This window comes from Zootoca vivipara, chromosome 3 (genome assembly GCF_963506605.1).
Source record: "Zootoca vivipara chromosome 3, rZooViv1.1, whole genome shotgun sequence".
In the NCBI taxonomy this organism is placed as follows: domain Eukaryota; kingdom Metazoa; phylum Chordata; class Lepidosauria; order Squamata; family Lacertidae; genus Zootoca; species Zootoca vivipara.
In genome coordinates this window covers 70,995,727-71,020,314 of record NC_083278.1, presented here as the reverse complement: position 1 = coordinate 71,020,314, position 24,588 = coordinate 70,995,727, and positions in this window count along the sequence as shown.

Genomic DNA, 24,588 nt, shown 5'->3' with positions numbered 1-24,588 from the left:
AAAAGGCATCAGAGACAAAGGACAGTTAAAACAAGAACAGAGCAGGCAATCATCTCTAAATAATCACCAGCTTAAAATCCCCGAAGTAAATGGGCAAATAAATACAATTTGACCTGGGGCCAAAATGATAACATTAGCACCAGTCACATTCTAAGGGAAAGGTGGTCCACAAATTGGACACCACTGCAGAGAAGGTTCTCTCCTGCATCAACATGTAAGTCTGTTTCCCCCAACAATGAAACACGGCACAGGGAAAACAGCTCCTTCAGATATTTGGGTCCCAACCTGTTCAAGACTTTAAAGGTAAACATGAGCCCTTTAAATTGGGCTTGAAAGCAAATAGGCAGCTGTGCCAGTTAAAATTCTGACAGCCGTATTCTGTCTTCAAGGGCAGCCCCACATGGCAGCAGTCCACTCAGAAGTTACTGGAATATGGATCACCATGGGAACAGTTGTAGTTACCAAACTAGCCAAAGTTGTAGAAAAGAACTGAAACTACCTGGGCCTCCAACAACAATGCTGATTCCAGGTAGGGTTGCCAGACTCAATAGAGGACAGGACTTCTGTGCCTTTAATTGCCCTGCTCTCTTTTGAGTCTGGAAACCTTAAAGAGAAACCAGCAGACCCTTTGTTTAATTTCCAAGCAAAGGGTCTGCTGGTTTCTCTTTAAGGTTTCCAGACTCAAAAGAGAGCAGGGCAATTAAAGGCACAGAAGTCCTGTCCTCTATTGAGTCTGGCAACCCTAGATCCAAGAATACACACAAGCTACATAGCTTCTATTTCAAAGGTTTGTGCAGATATGTGGGATTGTATTATCACATATTATGGTGCTGGAGGAGACTCTTGAGAGTCCCATGGACTGCGAGAAGATCAAACCTATCCATTCTGAAGGAAATCAGCCCTGAGTGCTCACTGGAAGGACAGCTAGTGAAGCTGAGGCTCCAATACTTCGGCCACCTCATGAGAAGAGAAGACTCCCTGGCAGGCCCGGCTCTAGGTAGACCCCCGGTGGCGCAGGGCACCATGGCGCCGGCCCACCAGAAAGGCGCCGCGAGCTGCGCCCGCCCGCTGGCCGGCCGATCCGCCGGTCCGCCGCGCAGCGGCGCCCACCCGCCCACCGCGCTGGGAAACGGGACAGGAGGGCGCCGGAGAGATCCGGCGCACCACAGCGGCAGGGGCGTTTAAGACTGCTCCCTGGAAAAGACCCTGATGTTGGGAAAGATTGAGGGCACAAGGAGAAGGGGACAACAGAGGACGAGATGGTTGGACAGTGTTTTCGAAGCTACGAACTTGAGTTTGACCAAACTGCGGGAGACAGTGCAAGACAGGAGTGCCTGGCGTGCTATGGTCCATGGGGTCACGAAGAGTCGGACACGACTAAACGACTAAACAACAACAACATTATCACATGTCTGTGTATTTACATTCCAGCACTGATTGTTGGAGTCATGGGAGCGGAGGTTTGTTTTACACTGTTCCGCTCTGTATTGTTTTTGCAGGAGCCATGTTTTTTGTTTGTCTGATTTGTTGTATATAACAAAGTTAGCTTAGTACTCACACCTCCATCCTAGCTTTGCTCTTATTGACTCTGCTAAACAAAATGTGCTTATGTCTGAAAGGCATGAGTCATGGAAGCACGTCGGGGAAGAAGGTTGATGGATCTCCCGAGTGGCACACAGAAGGGAGAGACAGGGCTGACACATATATGTCGTTTGCCTTGGGGCCTGTCCTGCCTCCCCGCGACCCCCCCCCGACATCTAGAACAGGCTAATACCAAGCCATAGTGTCAGGATTCAACTTCAGTTTGTTGGCCCTCATCTAAATTGAATCAAAGCATTTGCCTAGCCTCCACTAAATATGACAAAGAAGTAGAGCTGAGTATCATCAGCATACTGAAGAAATCTCAGTCCAGACCCTTTGATGACCTTTCCCAATGACTTCATGCAGAGGTTAAAGAGTACAAGGAGTATGAGGACCCCACAGCACTACTGCCATAGGGCTGAGCCAAAGCCACCATATCCTCATGTCCCCAACTCCCCAGCCAGAAACCATAATCCATGTCTCAAAAATTTAAGGGCTCTATTTCCTTGCATTAAGCGATAAATGAATTTGCAGTTTCCAATTTGCTTTGTCCGCACCATTAATGAGACGAGAGGCGGGATTAAAATGGGGGCAGGTGGGTTGAAAGAAACATGTATGAAAGGCAGGATATAAATGTACATAGAAAAATGCATATAAAATCACTAGTGAGGATCCAGAGAGTTCAGATGGCGCCAGCAGTTCTTCATTGTGTTGCATTTGAGTCCTGCAACTTTGAGGTGTGGGTTTTTGAGCTGCTTAGAGGCCTGTGGCAGAAAGGAGGAGCCCCCACCCCACACTCTGCAAACCTCAGTGTATGTTCAGAAGCTCTCCACAAAGTACTTGCATGCCCAGCCCTTTAGAGCCATCGTTTCTTCAATTCCCCCACTATGTTTCCTGTAACACAGCTACTTTCTTAATGGCAATTGCCGGCGTGTTAAAATTTCCAGAACGGTAGCTTTGTTCGTCTGCACCAGTGCAAGGATAAAAGCTTGCTGTCCAACCTTAGAGACTGTGTAGTCTGTTTGCAAAGAGTCATCTTAGGTCACAGGCCCTTTCATCAGTTAGAGCAGATGGAGTTGGCTCTTGCTTCTGAGAACTCCTGCCGCCGCCACTGCTAAGCCAGTCAGTCTAGAGGGTGCCGCAGCGCTTTGGAGAGCTGTATTCTACCATGACGTCCTGCCCTCCTCAGATGATTTTACCCACAGTGTGTTGTGCATATGTGGGTGTATGCAGGTGTAGATTTAGCAAAATTTAGCATAAATAATGGAAGCTGCTAGCTGCTAATAGAGCAGCTCAAGGCATAACATCTGAAATAGGCTCCTTTTCCAAAGAACAATATATAATTAACGTTTGTGGCACATTTTAAATTAAATCTGTCATCAAGGGGAATCCCTAGCCATTTGCACGTTTGTGAAATAAAAGATCCGAGAAGGTGATGTTTTGACTTTCTTGTCACGTCCCTGTCAGCTTCCTCAGTTCAACTAGTTGCCTAGGCATGTCTACCAAGCTTGTTCCTTGGAGAATGCTTCACATTTGGGACATTTCCATCTGTTGATTAACATATTTACTGACTGACATAACTCATCTTTATTCTGGTGGGTTTAGGAGCCTAGCCTGACTGAGGCCATTTAAAGCAGCTTTCTCTGACCTGGTGTCCTCATGGTGGCTGGGGCTGATGGGATTTGGAGTCCAATAACATCTGGAGTGCATCAGGTTGGGGAAAGCCAATTTAAAGTGAGCATTCTTTTTGCTGTGGCCAGATGGATTATAGATCCAAATTCTCTGCCAGGTTTAAATAATGCTACAAAAGTTGGGTGCCCGCCCCTCTCTCTGCTGAGGGGTGGCAAGCGCCCATGGAGTTTCAGGCACTTACCCAGGGCCTGTGTTCCTTTGGAGAACTGAGACATGGTGGAGACTGTCATAGCTTTAAGAAATATTGTTTCTTCAGTCTGCATGTAGGGAGTCCAGATCTTACAGCATGGTCATTTCAAGAGGGGCTTGTGCAGCCATCCTGTCCAAGATGGATCCCAGCCATTCTTCCTCCCCCTCTTCTTTCCAGCAACCCTTGCTCAGGACTGTCTTCCTATAACCTCACACCCAGTTACCCTGGCAACCATCCAAACCCCCATTCTCTTTTTACACCTCAGGAAAGGGGGGAAGGACAGCTCTCTTGCACTGCCATGGCCCTCAATTGCCCTGTATTGTTTCTTAAAGGCGCTAGCTTGACCAGGTTGTTTTGCATAGGCTAACCCAGGAATTCTTTTGCAGCTTGTATTTCTTCCTTCACATTCCAAATCATCAAACTCCTACCTTTCATTAATTTCTAGGGTTTAGCTCCCCGCCCCCAATCTGTAACAATAATATCTGAACAACATGATTGCTGCCATCCTGTAGTTTCTTCCAATTTCTACCTTGTGTGGTTAGGGCAGACTTCAGAGTTATAACAAGCATGTTGTGTAACTACAAACTGCATTGGACAAATATTTACTGGGCAAATGTACATACAGTGGTACCTCGGTTTACGAACACCTAGGTTTACGAATTTTCGGTTTACGAACACTCCTAACCCGGAAGTTAGTAAACCAAGGTGCCCGAGGCCTACTGAGCGTCCGATGCCTTCGGGGAGGTCGGGCCTTCGCTCTGGGCCTCAAAGAGCCATCAGAGCGAAGGCCAAACCTCCCCAAAGACACCGGAGCGTCCGATACCTTCGGCGAGGCCGGGACTTCGTTCCGATGCCTCCCAGAGCCCGGGGAGCGCTTCCGCGACTGGGCTGCAGCCGTGTTCATAAACCGAGGTACCACTGTACAGATAATGACAAAAGGAACCCCAAAAATCTTGATGCAATTCTTGATGATGCTTTAGAACAATAAGACTGCAATCCTAACACCAGTTACCTGGGACTTGGCACCATTGAATTCAATAGGACTTACTTCTGAGTAGGCATGGATAAGATTGTGCTGATAGTCATGAAGCTATCAAGAGGGGAGACAAGGCTCTCCTCCCTTTAATTTGGCATCCAAGCTCTTGCTTTGGAATAATAATCACAACGCTTTCAAATTCAACATGTATTTACATGGGAAATTGCCAAAAGTGGAATATAAACTCTGCAAGGCACATGTAAGTTGACAATAAGGGAAGTGAAAAAAGAACTTGAGATGCTACAAGTACTGAGACCTTCTTTGAACATATCAGAAACCGGAAACCTGTTAGATTGTTAAGCAATGGTACTAAAGGTGACAGCCGAATTCTTTGTGCAGGGAAGACACTAGACATAAAGTTGATTCTGCTGGATTCTGGGAGGGAACCTGAAGAACTCAGTCCACAGACTTGACAAGTTATCATAGAATCATAGAATCATAGAATCATAGAGTTGGAAGAGACCACAAGGGCCATCCAGTCCAACCCCCTGCCAAGCAGGAAACACCATCAAAGCATTCCTGACAGATGGCTGTCAAGCCTCTGCTTAAAGACCTCCAAAGAAGGAGACTCCACCACACTCCTTGGCAGCAAATTCCACTGCCGAACAGCTCTTACTGTCAGGAAGTTCTTCCTAATGTTTAGGTGGAATTTTCTTTCTTGTAGTTTGAATCCGTTGCTCCGTGTCCGCTTCTCTGGAGCAGCAGAAAACAACCTTTCTCCCTCCTTTATATGACATCCTTTTATATATTTGAACATGGTTATCATATCACCCCTTAACCTTCTCTTCTCCAGGCTAAACATACCCAGCTCCCTAAGCCGTTCCTCATAAGGCATCGTTTCCAGGCCTTTGACCATTTTGGTTGCCCTCTTCTGGACACGTTCCAGCTTATCAGTATCCTTCTTGAACTGTGGTGCCCAGAACTGGACACAATACTCCAGGTGAGGTCTGACCAGAGCAGAATACAGTGGTACTATTACTTCCCTTGATCTAGATGCTATACTCCTATTGATGCAGCCCATGTTTGAAGCTGTGGTTCAACGTTTGGTGAAGCAAAGTGACCAGTGTTCACCAAGAAGTGACCCCCCCATTGAACATCTGAATGGGCTGTCCAGTCCAAGTTCAGATTAAAGCTCTAAAGACCCCTAAGAAGAGAGAGCAGAGACCCTGAATCTGACCATCAAGTTAGTGCCTGAGCAGCAGACTGAGGAGGCACACAGACCACCTGATCACAGTCTTCCCCACTAGGGAGTGATGTATTTCTATTTAAATTCCAGTAATTATTTCTAAATGTTCCTCTCTACATGCAAATTAGCATATGCATTTATTTATTTTTGCAAACCTGTGTTCTCATTTGTCCTCTTTTCTTTTTCTTTTGGTAATGTGGAAGTAGGCACCCTACGTATGAGGTCAGAAGTGGGGAGAAAGTGGCTAGTAATATCGGGGTGGGGGAGGGAGAGCTGCTATGCTGCTTGTGCTATGCTGCTTTGTCTCAATTGTTTAGACATCTGGACTGTGACTATAGCTTCTTTGAATTATGTGAGCACCTCTGGCACAGAGTTCCCCACTGCAATCAGAAGGAAAGAGGTTTATGGCTCTCTAATTCTCTGAAATCCAGCTGATTACTTCCCTTTATTTCCTCCATACCAACTCTAAATAACGTGTTTCCATTCACTGCTGTTAAGAGTTTGAAAGCTTCCTCCTTAATGTTTTTCATCCAGGTACCTGCATTAAATGACTTGAGGAACATTCGCCGCAAGAAATAAAATAAGTTATCCAAAATGTGGCTCTGCATGTGTGTTACTACTGCGGAATAACTCAGTACTTTTAAACTAGCTGCAGGAGAGCTGCATAAATCCTCAGACCAATAGATGGGTATCTTCAGCAGCAAAAACACCTCCTTCAGACAAAAGGCACTCCCTGCCTTGGCTTTTCTATCATGAAAGCAAGAAGAGAGGAAGTCTTAGAGTGGTTACACACCCATCCTCCTGGAACTCTGGATGAAAATAGCTTCCAAATTGGATAGAATTCTGAGCCGAAGCTGCCAAATTAATTAAACCGTCTGTGTAACTATAAAATTAAACAAGCATAACATCAAATGTGAAAAGGACCCAAGAGAACTGGCTAAGAAGTGAAAACAGCTTCCATTGTTTACAACCTTGCTGCACATGTTTTATAGGTTACAGAAACATTTCTATCCATAATATGAAAAGTTGTTACCTCCGCCCTCCAATAAACTGGGTATCGGCTTCTCTTCGACCAATCTCACATCAGATTTCAGACCCTTTAGAGTTCGTGTACAATTTGAAATGAATGCACACCAGTCTCCTGGGCAATACAAGATGCAAGATCTTTATGATAGCATCATCTTTGGCCAAGGTCTACAGATCTCAGACCCTACAGTTGTCCTCACACAATTCAGATCTGTCTTACTTTCTGCACTAATGTAGGACCAAACTAGATGTGAAAATGATTAATGTGTGCTTTTAAAGAAGTAAAAAAAGGAAAGTCTCTGTAGAGAGGGAGATAATAAAGAATGGGACTACAGCAAGTGGGGAAGGGGGTTAACATTTGTGCCATGGCCCCAATGAAAATTCTTCCCTGGGGAAGAAGCTTCCATTGGTGCCTATAAGAGATTCCTTCTCAGCTATAATAGCAGCTTCGGGGGGGGGGATATTTGTCTAGACCTTATCAGAGGATGAAAGGGTTTAGTCCCATCCCTTTCCAGCTTACTACAGTCACAATCTTACTTAAAACCCTATATGTTTGCTATTTACAGGGTGTGTGTTTTGTAATTGCATGTTAACGGCTTTGATGCAATTGATGTGATGTTTGATTTGGCCCTTGCCAAAGGTGGAAGGGATGGCTAGCAGGAAACTGAAGGTCGTTGTCTTTAGTAGGGCATTAATATTACCATGGATGCCCTTTGCATTCACAGTACAATTAAACTGGGTGGTCTGGAAATAGCCTGGGAAGCTGATCTCAGTAAGACTGTTTGAAGACTGATGAAACTTCCCTTCAGAGCCAGTGGGTTCTGCATCATCTTAGGAACTCCTGCCAGCCTCCATGTGAGGAACAAAAAGATGTCTCTGCTATAGTGATGGGGGGGGGGAGAGGCTCATGAGACTTATTTGCACAAATGGTTGGGATGTGAAAATGTATCAAGATTCTGGGGAGAAAATACCTTGGATTACCAAGCAAACAATTGAGTCTAATCCTAAATTTTTGCTGCTAGTGCTATTTGCTGACGAGCATGAAAATTGTATTCATAAATACCTGATAATCTTCTTGACAGTTGCAATCTTGCTTAAAGATTACACAATGCTGGAAAGACTATGAGGTCAGCAATTTCTTATTTTATTTTATTTTGAAAGGTGGTACCAGTGTATGAGATGTTCCATTATTGGAAAAATGAATCAAAGTTGTCACAAAATATGGTCAGCCCTGATAACTTCTGTGCAACATGATATCTCCTTGTTTCCCATGTGAATCTTTGCATTCCTCAGATACTCCAGGGGAACAGTTCCAATGATTTCATGACTGAACAACTCAGTAATCTCTCCTCTTATATGTATCTCTGAATTTTGTTCACATGCACGCACCCCATCCAATCTTACCCTAGTTTCATTGTGGCTCCTGAAAGTTTGCCTGAAGAGAAATTGGTCATGCAGTGCAATCCTACATGTCCACTCAAAGTGAGTGGGTTCAATGGGATGTTCTCCAGATAAGTGTTTATAGCAAGCATGGGAAACCAAGATGTTGTTGGCCTCCAGCTCCAATCAGATCCAGCAGTTGGTCCAGTGGTCAGAGATGATGGAGCTGTGGTCCAACAACATCTGGAGAACCATAGGTTCCTTATCCATGGTGGACGCACAGTTACCTAGGAGTGAATCCCATTGCATTGAATGGGAATTACTGTACTTCTAAGTAGATATGCACAATATATTGTACCGCAGATGCTTCTGGAGCTCAGGCTTTGATGACTCAGCAAATGGATAAAAGTTTGTAGATGAGCTTCAGCTACCGAGAGTGTTTCTCAGTGATAGCTTTCCAGTCCTAGCTTGACACACTAGGTAATAGTAAACTCATGGGGGCCCACTAAGATGATCATTAGAGATTATGGTGGAATGTATCAGGCAAGGTGGTCCATAAATAGGTTGGACCCTGTGGAGTTTGGATAGAACCCAGAAAACAATAAGGAGCTCGTCCTGACATTCATGTTAACAATAAATATCCCAATTGGGGGTTTATAGTAGTGAGTCTCATTGGTCTATTGACTAGCAGGGCTAGAAAGCAGGTTTCTTCCACGGACTGTAAAACACATGCAGTACTTTCAAAGCCTTTGTCTGCAGCTCCTTAAGCATTAAGCTCTCTGTAACAAATGATATATTCATAAAGTGAAACTATTACATGGAGCAAGGAAAGCGCCATAATCTTTCCATGAATATCTCTGTGGCTGCTGCCTGAAAGGAAACACAAAAGGAGGGATTTATCTGAAATCTTTTAAATATTCACTGTGTGGTTCCACCTTATTAAGAGAAAACAACTGGAAACAAATGGCCCTTTTCACTTAGTGGCTGGGGATCTGGAAGACAATATGAGTGAAGCAGCAAAACATTTGTGGTTTTCTCATTAAATTTTAAGTTGTGCTGTTAAAATTCCTTAACGTTCAACCCATGAAATTAGCATTTAGGAGACGTGGTGACATATGCTTTTTAGCACTAGAGTTTAGGTGCTTGCAGGCCAAGATTACTTTGGAGATTGTAAGATTCTGTCGGGGTGAGTGTCCCGAGTCTGGAGGCATCATTGGGCTCAGGTATGAAGTGATAGGTTCGGGTGGGTGAAGGGAACAAGAGGGTGGAATGGGGTGGGCAGGGCAGTCTTAAGCGCCCCTGGCACTGTGGTGCACCGGATCCCTCCGGCGCCCTCCTGACCCATTTCCCAGCGCAGTGGGCGGGTGGGCAGGCGCAGCTGCGCGGCGGACCGGCCGGCCAGCGGGTGGGCGCAGCTCATGGCGCCCTCCTGGCGGGCCGGCGTTGTGGTGCCCTGCGCCACCCAGCCTGCACATAGGGCCGGCCCTGGGGGTGGGGGCTGAGGTAATGGAACAGAGACTAGAGGAAGTGTATAGTTTTCTTCCCCAATATATGGCTGCCCTGGATGGTGAAGCAGGGTGCCTAACTTCCTACTTCTCTCTCAGGAAGAGGAGCGCAGCAATGGAAACCAAGGAGGCCATCAAGCAACCACTGGAGTTGGAGAAACCTGAGTCAGAAAGGGGTACGGCTCTGTTGCCCAGAACCTGGTGGTGCTTCTGCTGCTGGATAGAGAAACTCCCTCAATGCAGTGAGCATCTACATGCTTAACATGTCTTGCAAAGGCTCCTTACCCTTTACATTTGCTGGACCACTTTGAAGAGATGCACTCCACCCCCTCCCCACAGGACACATTCATTTTCTTAAATCTATTTTAGCCTATAGCCCTCCTATATCATAGCTGCCAAGTCTCCCGCCGAAAAATGTGGGATCAGCAGCGGCGCGGCGCCAGAAGTCTCTTCTACACATGTCCAGACATGTGTAGACGCAACTTCCGGTGCCGCTCTATCTGATTTTCGGTGCCCAGGCATGGGCGGAGCGGCACTGGAAGTCGCGTCTATGCATGTCCGGCCATGCATAGAAGCGACTTCCGGTGCCACGCTATCCATGTCTAGGCACCGGAAATTGGGCAGCGCCAGGACCCAAAATGGAGCATCCCTGGCAGGTAAGAAATCCGGGCTGCCAGCGGGAAACTGTTTAAAATACGGTGGTTTCCCGCGAAAAACGGGATACTTGGCAGCTATGTCCTATATACACTTATGACTGAGCAAAATGGGAAGAACTTCCAAATACGCAGCTATAGGACAGGATTGTAAATCGAATTTTATATGATTTTATGGAACTATTATATGAATTGGTTGTGGTAGGACTCTGTATAAACACAATTATTAGTTATTATACGTTTGCTATAGCCATGCAGGGACTGGTTGGTTAACTGGGCAAAATTTAAGGCATGACACAGTCTGAGGGAATCTTTTTTGTTTTGTTTTATGGCACCCACAGTCTTCTCTCCCTTTGTTCAGCTCCTGCTATCGGTCATACCAGTGCAGCAATTTAGCACAGCCTTCAACAGAGTCAATTATGTCTAACGTTGCCCTAGAAGCAGGCCTGTATATTCAAAGACAGGGTGTCATAAAAAGCACCAGCTATAAAGCATGCGAAGCACAGGGGAAGGAATGTTCAGCTCATCATAAACCTTGTAAGAACCACAGCATTTAGGGTGCTAATACCAGCAATCCTGCTCACAAAAGGAGGTGTTGCTGAATGCTTGGTAGGGTGCCATCCCAGCAGCTGGCTTAGCACTGCTCTGAGGTCAGGCAAGAGGAAAATTCCACCAGGATTGTTAGTTGGTGTTGATCATCAACGCTTCTCTTCCACAAATTGTGAAGGAAATACGTAGGACAACGGGCAGCGCTGCGGGAGGAAAAATCCTGCAGCAAAGAGGAAGGTCCTAGAATGGGTCCAAAAATGTTATTTGAGTTTGGTAAATGTATATTAGTGGTGTGCAGAAAGTGCTAGTCTGGTAAGACTGCTGGTTGAAAGGATCTGCTGCCCCCGTGGATTCTGCCGCCCAAGGCAGTCATTTCACCTTACCTCATAGGTGGGCCAGGTCTGGCTGCATGGGTTCTAAATGGGAAAGAAACAATTTGTGAGATTGAGGGATGAACTTACATAGGCGCTTAGGGAAGTATAATGAATGGGAATTATATGGCCGCCGAGACCATATAACCCCGGTCCTGAGAGACCTGCATTGGCTCCCAGTACATTTCCGAGCACAATTCCAAGTGTTGGTGCTGACCTTTAAAGCCCTAGGCAGCCTCGGCCCAGTATCCCTGAAGGAGCATCTCCACCCCCATCGTTCTGCCTGTTCTTAAGTCATTTAGAATTGCAGCGCTATTCTGCCATCTGTTGGCAGACAGTGATCTTTCACTTTTACAATTTGAAACCTTGCAAATAACCCACAATCTCCCTCGCCTTCTCCCTCTCCCTCTTAAAATGTAATTACAAACATGGCAAAATTTACTAGAATGTGCATTCAGTTTATGTGGACCTTTTCTGAATTCAATCCTGCATTAGCAGTTATGCACAGTGATATTTTTCAGTCTAAAAGGTGTCCCCTATGCCACTTGCAATCCTATGTACTGTATGTTTTTTTGGATGTTGGTCCCATTATGTTCAACTCCCAGGTAAGTGTGCATCGGAATGCAGCCTTCATGAATCACCCTTTTCTGCATTGTGTCTGCTTCTTTATCTCTTACATTTTATAATAGCTTAAAATTTTAATTTTAAGAGTCGGCGTCCTGCAGTCCTCTCAACCATGCAACCCCTATCTTCCATTTCAGCATTTACCGTAGTTATGAAGGGTGTCTTGAGGGAACATCGAAAAGTGTCTGGAAGCAGAAACTCAAGAAGTTTTCCATTTCTGAACCAAAAGGCAAAACTGGATAGTGTGTCCCAAAGCAGAATAATTGGTCAGTGGTGCATTTAGGTAATTTTAAACTCTGGAATAATGGCCATATGTGGAGGGAAGGGGGATCCCTGAGTAGGTAATGCACATTGCTTCACATACTTCACATGTGTTAAGCCATCTCTGTTGGCTTTGCCCCTCCCCCTCCCCGCCCGCCTCCACCCCAGTTCCCATGATATTCTTGCAGAGAAGCTGGTAAAATGTGGCCTGGGTGAGGTAACTGTTAGACGAATTTGTAGCTGGTTGACTGACCAAACCCACAGAGTTCTCATAACAGATGGAAGGTGTGGTCCAAAACTAACAAAATGGATTTCAATAGGGACAAATGTAAGGTTCTACATTAGGCAGGAAGAACCAGCTGCACAAATATAAGATGGCGGGCACCTGGCTTGCCAGTAGTACATGTGAAAAGGATCTAGGAGTTTTAGTAAACCACAAGCTTAACATGAGTCAGCAGTGTGATGCAGCAGCAAAAAAAGAGCTAATGTTATTCTAGACTGCATCAACAGAAATCTAGTATCCCAATCAAGGGAAGTAATTGCACCACTCTATTGTGACTTAGTCAGACCACTGTGTCCAGTTCTGTCGACACTGACCCAAGGATTTCAGAAAAGATTCCTCGCAACCCTGACTGGAGGTGCCAGGAATTGAATCTGGGACCTTCTGCATGCAAAGCAGATGTTCTACCCCTGACCTATATGCTCTGTAACTGATTTCTGTGGGGTTTTTTTTATCATGGACTCTATAAGAGACACAATTCTAGTTTTCCTTGCCTCATTTCTAAAAGGACAAAGAATAGCAATTCAGCAGCCTCCTTAACTAACACAAAACACAACACATTTCAATCACAGAGTCCATATGGCCCAAGCTTTTACAAGTGCTTTCTGTGAAGCTTTACAAGTGGATTTTTGTGTGCAGAGGGATCAAACAGAGCGTCTCAAGTGTGCCTCAGGCCAGCAATTTGGAGATGAGCCCCGGCTTTTGTTCGGAGCACACTTCAAACCTCAGCGCCACAAGGAGCAGTGACAAGTGGCACAAAGGAGACTGAGGTTACGTTTAACTGGAGCTGAAGTACAAACGACAGCTACATTGATGGCTCCTTGGTTTCAGACAGTCGGTTATTTCCTTGAGGAAAAACACTGCAAGGAGATGAGCCAAAGAACCAAGAAAGGGCACTATTTAGCCTCTGTATCCACAAGGCAGGGTGGGGGGATGGCCCCTTTGGTGCACAGAGAATGTCTTCATTCACAGGCTCCCTTGCCATCCTCTTCAAAAAGGATAAAGCTGGCCTTTGAAGCAAAAAACTCATCTCAATGGGAGCAAATAGGAACTGATACTTAATCGTGTAATGGCTCTTTGGATTACATGCCCATTAACTACGGGGTATTTTGCAGGCTGTTTGGCTCTCGCTTTAGCTGTTAGTCAGGCTCCAGTGCACAATATTTAACATCCAGGCAAAGGCAAACTCTACTTCTTTTTCTGAGACACAGTATCAAACGTGGCTGCTTCAGCTAATGTGCAAGCCAGTCCGTTTTGTTACTCTGCAGGGCCAATTAAACATCTGTCGGGCAGCTTGGTACCAATGTTTTGTTTTGCTTTTGAACACCTGATCTTGAAAGGCAAATTGTGTGCACGTCTAAATGCGGGACATAAAAGAAACAACTTGTAAGTGTATTGGATTTCAGATCAGAACCACCTTGGGGCAGGGTCCTGTTGCTGTTGCAAAGCATAGGCACTCTAGCAGTGCTGCATGAAAAAAGAAAGCACACTTCTCATGGCATAATTTCTGTTATGCTTGTAAACAATCTGGACCTCATCTGTGCAAACAAGATTGAGGAATGATGTGATAGGTCTCTCATATTTCAGTAAAGGTAAAGGACCCCTGACAGTTAAGTCCAGTCGCAGATGACTCTGGGGTTGCGACGCTCATCTCGCTTTACAGGCCGAGGGAGCCGGCGTTTGTCCGCAGACAGTTTTTCCGGGTCATGTGGCCAGCTTGACTAAGCCACTTCTGGTGCATCGGAACACTGTGACGGAAACCAGAGTGCATGGAAACGCCCTTTACCTTCCCACCACAGTGGTACCTATTTATCTACTTGCACTTTTTGGCATGCTTTTGAACTGCTAGCTTGGCAGGAGCTGGGACCGAGCAATGGGAGCTCACACCGTCACGGGGATTCGAACCGCCGACCTTCTGATCAGCAAGCCCAAGAGGCTCAGTGGTTTAGACCACAGTCACCTGCATCCCCCAGATTTCAGTAGCAGGGCTATCTGGGTTGCATCAAGGCTATTCCTGGCAGAGCCATAGACTTGGCAAAACATAAGAGGGACTATTGATACTCCTATGGTGTGCTTCCATTTTCACCTAAGTATATCCCTTTCTCTAGATTAAGGTAGGTAGCCGTAATGGTCTGACACAATTGGGGGTGGGGGGATTGTCGAGTAGCACCTTAGAGACCAACTAAGTTTGTTCTGGGTATAAGCTTTCATGTGCATCCACACTTCTTCAGAAGTGTGCATGCACATGAAAGCTTATACCCAGAACAAACTTAGTCGATCTCTAAGGTGCTACTGGACATTTCCCCCCCTTTCTTTGTTCAGCTTACCTGGCCAGTTTCTTTCTATTCCTAGTGTCACTGGAAGATGATGTCATCATCCCTGCTGTTGAAACAGTAGTGGGACTCCCCCCCCTTCCCGCCCACTGTTACTACTGTACTAATTAACTCAGGTCATGTACAGGGTCTTGGGAAATTTCTGTTCTGAACATTCATACCAAATCCACCACAGTCCCTGTGATCTATCCATCGCACATTCATCTTGGAGCAGGTTCCCCCACCCCCACCCACCCCAAAGCTGTGGCACTTTTGTGATATTCACTGTCCAAGATGTTATGCAAACCATTTTGCAGTGTCTTGTGCAAACATCTTTGGATTTCAGTTTCTTTTCTCATTTAAGGCTCTTGTGCTAAACAAAACAAAACAAAACAAAACAAAAACCATCTGTTCTACCTGCTGAAGAGGCATCTGAATCCAGCTCATTGGTTGGTGTTCAGCTAAGTTTTACTCAGAGTAGAGCCACTGAAATGAACGAACATGACTAAGTTAGCCTTAGTAATTTCAATGATAGGTGTATACCACCCATTTTGTCTATTTCTGCCAGCTAGAAGTCCTTCAAAAGTCAAATAAAGAATTCCAGTCCTTTCCCCAATCCCACTCACCAATGACTAGCATGCTCTGCTTTCCTCTTCCCCCCATTCACATCTAATACTTGAAGTATTTCAGTCAGTGGCCATTGGGTCACACAACATCAGGAGTAGTTGGCCAGTTTTGTCCCTGCAACAACATTGCCTCCAGTTGCAGAATTTCACTTTCCCTCCAAACGATGATTGACACGTGCTCTCTTATGCAGGGGATATGAAAAAGGTACCTCTGGAGCTAAACCTGTTCACTGCTTCTGATGGCTCCAACATTTAAGAATCACTCTAGCTTCCAATATGAATAGTCCCATTCTGAGATTATATTTGTTGGTTATGCACAAGTAACTGTCATATCCTAAACCTTTGTATTCCTTTTTCAAACAGATAATAACATACAAAGCAACTGACTTTAATTTCTTATTGAATTTCAGACCTCACCACACTGAGCAGGGGTGGGGAAACTTTGGTCCACCAGATATTGCTGGACTGCAACTCCCATCATCCCTGACCATTGGCTGTGCTAGTTGGAGCTGATGGGAGCTGGAGTCCAAGAACATCCAGGGGATCACAGATTTCCCACTCCTGCATATCACAGAGGTGTCTTCTGAAGAGATGTTCACCACTTCAGCAATGAACATGTGACTCAGTCCTTTGTTCCGTGTTGGAAGGATATCCAGAGGCTCAGCCTCTCAGTGTCTTGACTAAGGGGCATTTGTTGCGGCAAACTTTGATGTGTTCCTTAAGGATGCCTCACAGCCTTTAAGGAAACTTCTCTGCTTTTTCGAGAGTGGCCCAATTCCTGCTCAAGCATTTTGTCAATCACTCAGCCTTGGTCCCCACATTGCAAGAGCCAGAGCATGAGCAACCAAAAAAAGACAGCTGGGAAAACACTGAAATGGAGAGTTTGGAGAAAGCAGAGAGCCATGCCCACTCACCATGTAATAAACAGCAACTGGGGCATGTCCTGTGATGCCCACAAGGCACAACAGATTTGAAGGAAGAAGGTTACAATACGTATTGGGGAAATTTAATCCCATTGGAATTCCCCACCCTTTGCTGTGACCCCATGTGACCTTTCACCCCTGTTTTCTTGTGACTTGCTCCGCTTTGCCTGTGATCTTGTCTTGCGCCACCTCCATTTTAGCTTGGAGTCAAAATAATTCTTTAAGGGATGAGGGGAGGGCATGGGTGTGGCCAGGATTTTTTGGGGGGCAGGCCTTTGTTGAAGGGGGGCAGAACCTCAGCTATGTATTTTTACTGATTTTTATTGATTGGGGGGGCAGCTACCCCTCCCTGCCCCTCCATTGGCTACGCCCATGGGGAAGGAAGAATGATAAATGCTACTGATTCTTAACTCTCAAAATAGCAAGAATAATTGCTTGAGACTGTCAGTCCTAATAAATTGATTCAGGTTGGAGATTAACATTAAAACAACAACAGCACAGAACTAAAACAATGAACAAGAACGCCTTCCTATATTAGATACTGTCTTTGTGGTGCTTGTGGGGGAATCATGCCTGTTGGTGGAGTGCAATTCATTGCTACAAACCAACACAAGGACCCAGATTAAAGATTTACTGTTCAATACTTCAGTGCCTTATATCTGCCATCAGGTGTCACTAGTGCAAACCTACTTCCTTAACCCTTTCCAATTTTATTCACCACTTCACCATTTGCTTCTGTTCTGGGAACTATATATATATATATATATATATATATATATATATATATATATACAACTTTATTCAGATAATGTTAAAAAGTACACAGCAAAATCAAAAATCAAAAATACAATAAAGAATACCAGAAAAAATACCATATAAAGTATTTAACGAAAACCCAGTCATACATAAACACAAAAATACAGAAATACATATATTCAAAAAATATAAAACAGCGAAAAAGGGGAAAGCAAAAGATTAAAAAGAAAGAAAAAGAAAAAAGAAAAGAAGGAGAGATAAAGGTAAACATAAAAATGAAAAAAAAACTTTGCTTCCTATTATTTGCATCACGCTTCCCTATATACCATCTTTTTCCCTTGCTGTCACTCCTACTTTGCCAGTTTAAAGATCTTATCCTTATTAAATTCACACTACTAATCTCTCCTCTTGTGGTTTTTATTCTAAGCACATCACTATGTTGTTATCTAGATTCTCTTTTTCCAAGAAATCTTGTACATATTTCCATTCTTTCATAATCTTCTGCCTGGATATATCTCTTATTAAAGCCGTCAATTTCGCCATTTTCAAATATTCTATTAATTTTTCCTGCCATTCTTGAACTGTTGGTAAAATATCTCCTTTCCATTTCGTTGCCAATCGTATCCTAGCTGCTGCACAGGCGTATAATAAAATATTCACTCTATCTTTCGGTATATTGGGGGGGTTAAATTTAACAGAAATATTTCGGGGCTCTTTTCAAACGTACATTTCAACATCTTTTTCATCTTTTCATATATTTTGTTCCAAAAATCAGCAACTTCTGGCAACTTCTGTTCTGGGAACTTTTATTCTGCTCCATCTGTCTACAGTTCCTCTTCAATTCACGGAATGCAAGATAACTGGCTATTGTATTTCCAGGGTTTCATCATATTGTTTTTTGTTATTACTAGACGATGCCACACATTGCTGCTTTTAATGCCTTATGGTGCCTTATGATGGTCTGTATAGTTAAAGCTATGGTTTTCCTAGTAGTGATGTATGGAAGTGAGAGCTGGACCGACCATAAAGAAGGCTGATCGCCGAAGAATTGATGCTTTTGAATTATGGTGCTGGAGGAGACTCTTGAGAGTCCTATGGACTGCAAGAAGATCAAACCTATCCATTCTGAAGGAAATCAGCCCTGAGTGCTCACTGGAAGGACAGATCCTGAAGCTGAGGCTCCAATACTTTGGCCACCTCATGAGAAGGGAAGACTCCCTGGAAAAGACCCTGATGTTGGGAAAGAGAAGGGGACACACAAGGAGAAGGGGATGACAGAGGACGAGATGGCCGGACAGTGTTCTTGAAGCGACCAACATGAGTCTGACCAAACTGCGAGAGGCAGTGCAAGACAGGAGTGCCTGGCGTGCTTTGGTCCATGGGGTCACAAAGAGTCAGACACGACTAAATGACTAAACAACAACAACAACATGATGAGCACATACAGGTGTGAAAGAACAGGAGTAAAAGAAGTAAGGAAAGCTTCTGCAAGTTGAAAGATTAGGAAGAGAAGACAGGGCTTTGGGCGTGTTGGCACACTAGAGTGTGTGTTGTTTGAAAGCTAGGAGTGTGTGTGTCATTGCTTCTCTCAGTAATGCACAAGCATTACCTTTTCACGTTTCCATCAGTTAAAGGAAAAGTTGATTTTAGCTTCAAATAAACTGACATGTAGCCAGGTTAGTAAAAATGTCACGTGGTTCCTGTGAAAATAATAATGAAGGACCACATAACTGGCAAGAAGTTAGAAGTGTAAAATGATTTAGGCAGATTTCCAGGAACTAGAAGGGTTCAAAATCCACCTACTTAACTGTAACAGTTTGGATGTAAGTGTAACAGTTTGCTCAAATGTATCCTTGGTGTTTTGATACCGTGGCAGTTTAGAGTTACTGTAGAGCCTAATTCTATTACAGTACAGTATAGGAAGCTTAGCTGCGACACAAGAGTGAAAAGGAAAGGGTTGTACCCACTCAAGGACTTCATAACAATACTGACAGACTATTCGTAATTATTACTGAGGTGATATATGTGGCCAATTAATTTTCATCATCATCTTTGATGTGCTAGACAACCATGTCCCTGTAGCACCCAAAAGATAATAAATATGCATCTTACCAAGATCTGCTAGAAGATAAGGGAAATCTAGCCTGTCAAAGTGATTTATAGCACTGTAGTTATTTTATATTTCCCAGGCTGAAACATGACATGAATAGTTATCTAGAATTCCTTGTTTTCAGTGAAATGTGTTTACTTCATTTTATGGTAATGAATGAATACCAAGACAAAGTACTGGCAGAAAAATAAAAGGACACCAGGGAGCGCTGTTGTTCTGCAGAAAAATGAATTTCCCGTCAGTTAGTGCTGCAACCAAGAGGGCTAATTCAATTAATTGATAATAGTTTTTGATAAATATTTGCACTAACTTCATTAACTAAGCTTTTCCAACTGTTTTATTTCATTATAGCAGACGGTGTTTTTAAAAATCACTTTGCAATTTTGGGATGTGAAAAACACACTTGTCCCCGTTCATTTAATGCACTGTATCTACATTAACTGTCAAGCAAAAAGAACAAAAAAGTATGTCCCTTGTGGCATTTTATTTTGGGATCCGTTAGCTTCAGTGTTCGAATTCTCCTTTTGTACGGCTCTGCAAATTTCATAAAACAAAGCCATTCTTCTCCATTTCATTTCACGGAAGCTCCCTACACTATTTATTTGGATTTATAAAAAAATTCCTTCAGTAGCACCTTAAAGACCAACTAAGTTTATATTTTGGTATGAGCTTTCGTGTGCATGCAAAATAAAAATATAAACTTAGTTGGTCTTTAAGGTGCTACTGAAGGAATTTTTTTATTTTGCTTCGACTCAGACCAACACGGCTACCTACCTGTATTTGGATTTATATTCAAGCTATACATTTCCAACTCGGTTTGGTGAAGTATGAGATACACATGATGCAGAACTGATGGGGATTTTAGAGGTGTGCATCCCAACTTCCTGTTCAATGCAGCTGACTAGGAATGCAGGGTGCACCTGCAGCATCCCTGACAGATGGCTGCCCAGCCTCACCTTAAATACCTGAAGCAACTTAGAGCTGAGGTGGTCTGTCCTACTGTCAATCAGCTTCTCCTGTCAGGAGCTTTCCCCTTATATTTAGCTGCTTCCCTGCAACCCCCTTATATTATATCTGCTTCCCTGCAACCTCTACCTACTGGAACGGCAGAGAACATGTCTGTTCCATCTTTTTAGATCGCAACTGTCTTAATTTGCCAGAGAGAGTCCTTATCTTAGGTACCAGTCCCTCATAAATCCCTATTTTGTCTACCACCACCTTTTGGGAGTGTTGCTTTGTTAAAATGCTGCTAGTGGGAATTGTTATAGAGGTATCATTCTTTCCTAGGAGTTACATTTCTGAGATATGTATTTTGTGGGCCCACCTTGTCCCCAATGCAGAGGTGAGATGATTGCCTCAGGCAGCAAGAACCACAGAGGCAACAAATCTCAATTTATTCAGCAGATCCTGATGTCAATCTTCATGGGCGTACCCAGGAACAAATCTGGGGGGGGGGGCAAGCCATGGTCGTCCAGGTTGTGACATTTCAGCACGGAAAAGGCGAATGAAACCAAAATTTTATTATATATAATTATAGCAGTGTTTTATTACGGTAGTTATTACAATTATTTGCTTGAATTTTTTTAATTTCTGTTCTGATTACATGTCTTATACTAATATCATTTTTCTTGGGTTTGAAGAAAATGTTGAGGTTTGTTTGGTGCGGCCTTTTTACGTACCTGGACTAAACAAACCGGCAGTTGTGTGGTATAGTACAGTAATGCATATACAGTCCTGCCACCATGTACACTGGTTAAAGCAGACTACTGTGCTACACAAACTCTTCACCGGGAACAAAACTGAATTCAATAACCACATCTTTTAAAGGTGTAGGAAAATTAAGGAGTACTCTCACCGGAGGAGAGTATGGTAGGGTGCCCCTCTTTCCCTCAGAAAATGTTGAAGATTATGGTGTTAAGCGACCCCCAAGCTACATCTCCTCCTGGTGGTCATCTAGTCCCGCCCCCTGTAATGCAAGAACATGCACCTATTCCATATGGGGATTGGGCCTGCAAAAATTTGACTTTGTCAGCACTACTATCCTGCCAACCAATAATATGCAGCTTGCCCAAACGGGGATTGAACCTGCATCATAGGGGTTATCAGCACTATTATCCTGTCAACCCAGGAATAGTACCTCAAAGTTTTGATGGGCCCCTGGGGGTCATCTAGTCCAACCCCCTGTACCGCAATAATATGCAGCTTTCTCATATGGTGAAAGAGCAATTGCCAAAACAAATCTGATAAAAGGGGCCCGAGGCTATGCACAAAGAGGGGGTAGGGTAAGGTAGGATTAGGGTAATTTAGCTGCTGGCTACAAACTGCCAAGCCCTTAAGCAGCAGTTCGGCCCAACACAGGACTGCACGGTGATCAGGGAAACAAAGAAACTAGGATTAGAGTGATTTAGCTGCTGGCTAGAAAGGGACTTAGAGGGAACCTTTACGATGCAAAAACCAACAGAGGTGACCCAGCAATCCTTCCCTGTCCCAGGGAATGGTCCACACTGAGGATGAACACTGCAACTCCGCTCTCCGCTGCCGGCTGTTTTTTTTTTTTTGCTGCGTGGGAGCTTCTCCCCCTTTTTTGCTTCTCTAGGGAGGGGCAGCTGCACCCCCCTGCCCCATGCTGGGTACACCCATGTCAATCTTCCTCCTCCCTTGTTTCTGATGTAGATCTTTTCTCACTCCTTCTCCCCTGGTGGAGAGGTGAGGAATTTTAAAGTATGCCTCAAGTGCCAAAATGTCTTGGGCTGGCCCTGCCCTAATGCACAGGCCCAGGCAGATCTCAACATCTTTTCTTACTTCCTAATGCTGCATAAAAATATTAGAATGAAAGACTCTCTTTTGGATTCAGGTTTACTCTTCTGGGAGTGAGCATGGTATTTTCATGCCAGCCCCAATGTAAGAGAATTTGCCCATATAGCCTGCGGAAATTGGCTGCACCCACCAAATTGGCTCAGCTTGATGGTGCCGCCTGAGCGTCAGCCAATCAGCAAGGGAAACTTCTCAAAGTTTTACATAAGACACCTATGAAGAAATTGGGTGAAGTGCAAACACAATCAGTTTAAGGGTCTTATCTGCTGCTATTACTCCCCTCCCCCCTGAAAACACCTGTCCACCTTTAAGTCTAGTTTGTCTGGAGGACCCTACAGATATGGTGACTAATGGACAAAATTTAGCAGACAGGTTTTTGACTTACACCAATTCCCACAGCCATTTGGTCTATGGTGGAGGCTTCAAACCAGGGCTGGGGAACTGGCTCCAGAAATCGCCCACCTTCTGCAGGGTATTTTTGACAGGTGGGCCCCTGATGCAATATAACAACAGGTGATTCATAGAATTAGAATTGTAGTGACAGACGGGACCCCAAGGGTCATCTAGTTCAACTACCTGCAATGCAGGAATCTCAGCTAAAGCATAGGGTTGCCAGACTCAATAGACTCTATTGCTTGGAAATTAAACAAAGGGTCTGCTGGTTTCTCTTTAAGGTTTCCAGACTCAAAAGAGAGCAGGGCAATTAAAGGCACAGAAGTCCTGTCCTCTATTGAGTCTGGCAACCCTACTAAAACAACAATGGCAGAAGGCCACCCAAACTCTGCTTATAAGCCTCCAATGAAGAAAAGTCCTCAACCTGCAAAGGAAGTTTGACTTCAAAGCAAGAATGAGAAGCAGACTCTGAGCATGCTCCAGAGCAGGCATCCCCAAACTCCGGCCCTCCAGATGTTTTGGCCTACAACTCCCATGATCCCTAGCTAACAGGACCAGTGGTCGGGGAAGATGGGAATTGTAGTCCAAAACATCTGGAGGGCCGAAGTTTGGGGATGCCTGCTCCAGAGTCTTCCTTTCTTCCTTTGCACCCCTGCCTTGCATTCAAGGTCTGGCTGCAAAGATTTTTCTCACTTTGGGCAGGGATCGGCTCCAACTAGGACAGCAAATCAGCAGCTCCTGAGTTGAACCAATCCTAGCAGGGCTTGTATTAGGTGGAAATTTTTAGGTTCCTGGTTATTTCTTTACAGGCATTGTTTTACCTGCCCTACAATGAGCATCCTAAGATATCAGGTGTGAGGTAAGTGGAACTGGGGAGGAAACAACCTGCTGGGACACATTAGGACACATGGACAGGTCTGATTTGGCTTTCAGTTTCCCCCATTCAGGTTTTAACCCTTTGCATGGCTGGTCAATCAACCAATGCCTAATGCTTTTGTCCCATTCCTCCTCTAAAGAAGGACTATGATCTTCACAGGCCTTTTTTGATGCCACACTAAAAGATTGATTGTGGATGTAGTGATGGCTACACATGCCTCAGGAACTGATTGTCAGCAAATGACTTTTGTTTGGAGTAATTTCTAGGGCAGGCATCTCCAAACTTTGGCCCTCCAGATGTTCTGGACTACAATTCCCATCTTTCCCGACCACTGATCCTGTTAGCTAGGGATCATGGGAGTTGTAGGCCAAAACATCTGGAGGGCCGCAGTTTGGGGATGCCTGATCTAGGGCCACCAATAAGCCCTGTTGTGAATTGACATTCAGCTACACCCATGGTCTATTTTTATTTTTATTTTTTTAGCCAGGCACAATGATCCTTCAAAAGAAATCAAACTTGAATTTCTAAGAATATTTTGTTTTCTATGCCATCTTTATGTCATTGACAAAAGCAATAAAACACAACAGTGGCGAGCCCACAGTACTTACTAACTACCTGATTGTCACTCCCAGCAAAATCAAGAAGTTTACTGAGTCTCTTATGGGCCATCACATGTGTCTGATGAACTGCATTAAGCTTGGTGGGTCACAAGTTTAATCAAGTGTCCCTTCAGACAGTCTCCAGCTGCTGTCTGAGTGACTGGATTTGCTAGAGTCTCCATCGTGAAGAAGGTCCAGCTGGATCTCACTCCTGCACTTCAAGACTGCCAATGCAAACACCCCTTATCCCTGAATCCTTTCTATCCCTATTCTACAAAGGAAGAGAACACTCACACAGGCATGGCCATGCACCCTTTATATATTATCATTTATCAAAATAAACAACAGCTGAATTTGCAATTTCCTGATAGGTTGATCTTCTCCCAGACAATACAAAACATGGAGAAGTCTTTGATTCTCTTTTTTTAAAAGGCTGAAAATTAGGGACCCCCCCCCCATTTTTTTTGTTTTGCTGTGCCAGTCAGGTCAGATCTCAATAGCTTTACAACTAACTCTCAAATCTTATCTCAGAATAACTGAACTCTTGCCAGGAGTTCTGTTTTGATAAAGAAGGTATGTTCTTATCTTAATCAACAGAAGTAATTATTTGGGTGAGGGTGGCTCACTGAAGAAATACATGCTTTTTAGTGCTTCAGGGGGTGGGGCATTGAGCACAAACTGAGGGGCAAGCGACAAGCATTAAAGTGGGAAGAGACGCCAGCTATTTATGAGTCAAGGAAAGAGAGATCTGCCGAGGTTGGTTGGTTTTGTTCTTCTCCAAAAGGATATAGAAAGCCCCTCAGTTTTGTGAGAAATTCTTGGAATGTTTGACCTTTTGCCTCCA